Source organism: Opisthorchis viverrini, assembly GCF_000715545.1.
Source record: "Opisthorchis viverrini unplaced genomic scaffold opera_v5_243, whole genome shotgun sequence".
Classification (NCBI taxonomy): Eukaryota; Metazoa; Platyhelminthes; class Trematoda; order Opisthorchiida; family Opisthorchiidae; genus Opisthorchis; species Opisthorchis viverrini.
Window position 1 is genome coordinate 581942 of NW_008751899.1, and position 4526 is coordinate 586467.

The window sequence follows — 4526 nt, forward strand, 5'->3', positions numbered from 1 at the left end:
TTTTTCATGCTCAGTATCATCTTATTTTTCCCCATCATTATCAATCACATCGCTGTACAAAAGTTTGTTCTACTGAAATACAACCGCTACCGCCCGCTCGTTGGCTCCAACGTGACTTTGAGACTTTTGCTGAGTGACTGTTGTTGTGACCGCTGGTTGGTTATATTTGACTGCAGCTAACACTAAACGTGAACAAACATTTCAGCTACAAACACCGTAATAATATATTCACACTTGTGGAATAATATTTCGACCACCGGAGATCTGGGATACCAGGAAGATAGAACTATTCTTGGTGTGGTGGTTCAACGGAATACGCAACTACGGAATCTCCTATTTTGAACTGTGAGTCAAGATTTACTTGTATTTTTCTCTTTGTGACCTTGTATCGGGCTTACATCAGTAATTTGTTCAGTTCACTAGAGATTCCATAGGGCCGTTAACACAAACAAGGCTGGTACTGGACCGCTGAAATAGTTCACCATGCACAAGCCACAAACGGCCGATCTTTTTTGAATTTACGCGGAGTCGGCGCAAATTTCCATAGGGCCGTTAACCACTACAAGGCTGGTACTGGACCGCTGAAATAGTTCACCATGCACAAGCCACAAACGGCCGATCTTTTTTGAATTTACGCGGAGAAAATCGGCGCAAATCCTTCTCACGCTCCGTCCCGATGCGCTTTCTACTAGAAGGAAGGATGAAACTGCGGGGAAGCCATTCATCCACTGCATCTTCTTCGGTTATCGCAGACTGATCATGCTGACCCCTGACAAACAATAAAATAACTTTATGCACCCAAAGTATAATTTGGTACCTTTGAACTGGGTTTAAAAAATTATCCAGGCATATCTTGAGCTTTCGAGTAAACATTGGTGTGTAATACAGTTCGGCGTGAAAGAATCATTCGTGTGAACAGCGGTTTCAGGAGAAGTTTGTGCGCATTCTACTGCTGGCCAGATCCCTCACCTTTTCGTTGAACCCGCTTCGTTCGATTGTTCGTACTTTTTTACTTCAAGTGAATTATCAACTGCAGAGGTGTACCTACAGTTGAGGCTACCCTATAATTCTGGCTTATTATTTCTACACTGTAGGTGGAGCGCCTATACTCAGCTCCCAATTTGTTTAGCCCAACTTGACATCCTGAGAGATTGCATCACTTGAAGATGAAAGTCTTGCGATGTAAAGGCCTAGATAATTTTTAGAGAATGTGTCATCCCTTAAAGTTTCTTTTGGCACCTCTTCTTCCAAAAGAATTGCCAGCCTTCTTCCGCTGAATCGGCTGAAGATAACCAATTCACACTTTTGTGTGCATTCCACCTGCCTCAGCACAAGGCCTTGCAAGTTTCTTTCAGTAGCCTCCTCTTGACACAGTTTACCACGATTCCCCAAGGATCCGTTGCGAACCTCTTTGTTCTGATAATCATTATCCCTCAATCTTCACTCCAATACTGTCGAGCTGGTTAGCAGTTTTCTACTCATGTTTAGGACTATATTTGGTATCAACTCTACGTTTAAAAAAGGTTCGCTCTGCGCACGAGCATATTTGATAAGGGAATCTTTTGCTGTTTTATCGTTCATGGGGTCAAACGCCTGTTATTTGTTCAAGTTTTGCACATTGTGCGTTAAACGTTTTTTACCCCAAACTTATTAATCAGGTTGTACCAAGGGATGCGAGCCATAATATAATAGACCGGTCTCCGTTTCAAATAAGAATATCAAGCCACAGCCGTTATTCCCTCAAGTCGTAAGCGTCGATTGCGTTCTTCCAATTGCTCGGCCCAGTGTTAATTTTAAAGTACCGGGTTTGTCGATAACGGGTGAAACCGGCCATCCCAACTTCTTGAGCCGTTTTTCGCTGCGATATGTTCATCTGGTCTGTTCTAGGGATTTCTCGGATGTGAGCATGCGCCGGTTATCCTGCGGACGAAAAACTCAATGTAGTGCTACTTCCAGAAGCAAAACAGTTCCACAGCGCAACGAGAGCCGAGAGTGGGTAATTGGGTTTCATTTCAAAACGCTCAGAATAATCCGCAAGATTAACATCTTGTTCCTGTTCTACCTAAATGTGAACAAATGTAGATAAAAGTGAAAAACGATCTTTCTGAATGCTCATAATAATTTCTCCACGAGTCCCTTTGGGGCGGCCCTGGAGTTATCCGCATTTATCTGGAAGGTTATTCAAAAGACTTGCCTCATATCCATGGGCCCAGAAACTAGATCACAAAGCGTCCAACCGGAGGGTGGGCACAACCGATTTCGAACTTCAGTACTCATAAGCTTGGTTTGTATTTTTAAATTTCAGGTGGACCATTTGTTGAGAACGTCCCTACACCAGAGGCTTGTATAGTTTATGAATTTGTCTTCCGATTTTAGTACCGTATTGAAACCAACTTCGACGTTGTTTTGCCTTCCCAGAGGTTTTAATATTATGTGCCACTCCAAGATACTCTTGGGCTGTAACAGCACTCGACAGCTTAATTTGTCTTGCTTGGGGTAAAATATGATAACCGCTGGGAGCATCGCGCACGGATTGGGCGTGCGGAACCTATCGATCCTGCGAATGGAACAAATGCAATGCAGGTCACTTCACGCCCTGCTTCTTATAAGTCACTTTGACATCTTGCCGTAAAAGTAATGTTACTTTTGTAATCTTTAAAGATTGCCTAGCTACAGGAGTATCGTGTTAAGCGCGAGGTTGAACTCCAGCGGTGTTTATCTAGAAGGACATTGTCAAACTGAGCTACCCAAAATTGAAATAGTGGCAGTAGAGGGCCAGAAAGCGTTATCGATAATATAGACTGATGCGGTGCGGGCAGACTGACATAACTAGCTATCACTCCCGTGGAAGGATGACGCACTCTCTCTAACCGATCGCTACCATGTAATGAGAAAACGACCAGAAATACTGAATACTAGACTGTGCAGGGGTAGCTTTTTACACGAAGCTCATAATCGGCAGCTAAGCACGTACATGGACTAAGAATATAGTAAACGGGTGGCAAATGTACCATAATTGTCCTTAAATAATAGGCATTGGAACCTTCCGCACCATCAAGCCTCCAACCAAGACGGCCAGAAAATATTAGGGTGGTATTCGTCTGTGACGCCAGGTCTCGTGGTGTGTCTCTGAACGATCACTTGTATGAGGGCCCTGATTTAGCAGCAAACAATATGCTCGGCTTTCGCTTAGAGTAAGTTGCTCTGGCAGTGGAGGTTGGCCCGTGAAATAGAGGCGCTCTAAATTTCCTGTGCAAAGTGCACGTTCCAGAATAGTGCATTCTCAAAAAAGCACTGACTTGAAAACAACGCATTGCGTTTGTTTCTGGGATTATCCGGAAACTATTTTTGCCTCAACTACGACGTCATCGAGGTTGCGACTTCGTGTGTGACCCGATTGCACGTTTTGGTGGTAAGTTGCTCATAGTATTTTATTTAAATGAGCGAAATTTCCGGGTCGTCGGCCATCACTGATTCGCATCTCATTACCGCTTCACGAGATAAATCATGAATTCAAAGTTTAACACATTTCAGCCTTCACAAGTAAAGAAACATCTATGGGATATGCAGTGCAATTTCAGTCCAGTATTTGCATGCAACTCCCCTAAAAACTCACAAATTAGATGAGTTTGTTCAGCGAACTCCGTCACAACAGTGTTTTTTTGTTAAGCTCAACTTTCGTTCAGTGTAATAATTGGGTATTATTTGATGCGCTGTTCAGTATCGACGCAAGTGTGCACTCTGTGCGTGATCCACTTTCTGGATATACATAAATGGTCACCAGATGGCGAACCGTTATGAGATATTTGTATGCTAATTACTAATACAACGAAATCTTCTCCATTTAAATTATTCACGTTACTTACTGTGGTACACCATAATTCCCAACCGCATGGACGGAAAATAGATCGACTATCGTCGGTCATCATGGTAACTGCACATGCTGTAACCCACCTAGGCCACTTATCGCAACTACCAAACCCGCATCTATGTGTAACCTAATTATGAGGTCTCAACCATTAGTGGCAACGTAATCCGATGGCCGACGGCGGCCCGTCATACTGATAACTGCGTGCGTTGTCATTTATCTTCGCCCTTTATAGTAAACATCAGGCCACTACCTATGGTGCCTGATAAATGAGTCTTCAACAAGGCGTAATAGAATAATCTAACGGCCGACGACGGCTCACCACAGTCATAACTTCACTCCATCTTGCCTCCTTGGCTAGTTATCGTATCTGATAGGCCCGTGTTAATACTGATTATCAAGCCGCAACTATGCACGGTAGCCTAATCCAATCCTCAACAGCAACAACTTCTTCGTCCTATCCATAACTTTTAACTATCCCATATCCAACCACAATCGTAGTGTAACGGAACTGAGCATCTCTTCGGAGAAAACGATTATCAACTCCCGTGCGCGCGTCAATAAGTCGACTCTTTTGCGATCATCAGCATCCTGTTATATATATATATATATATATATATATATATATATATATAACACAACAATATTTTGTGCGTCT

At 43.1% G+C, this 4526-nt stretch overlaps 1 protein-coding gene across 1 annotated transcript in view; it reads left to right on the top strand.

The window, feature by feature from the left end:
* T265_08884 (hypothetical protein) overlaps window positions 1–4526 on the top strand; it is a gene marked incomplete at both ends in the record, with an annotated part of 36281 nt that overhangs the window by 969 nt on the left and 30786 nt on the right. The gene's annotated exons all lie outside the window — the stretch shown is intronic.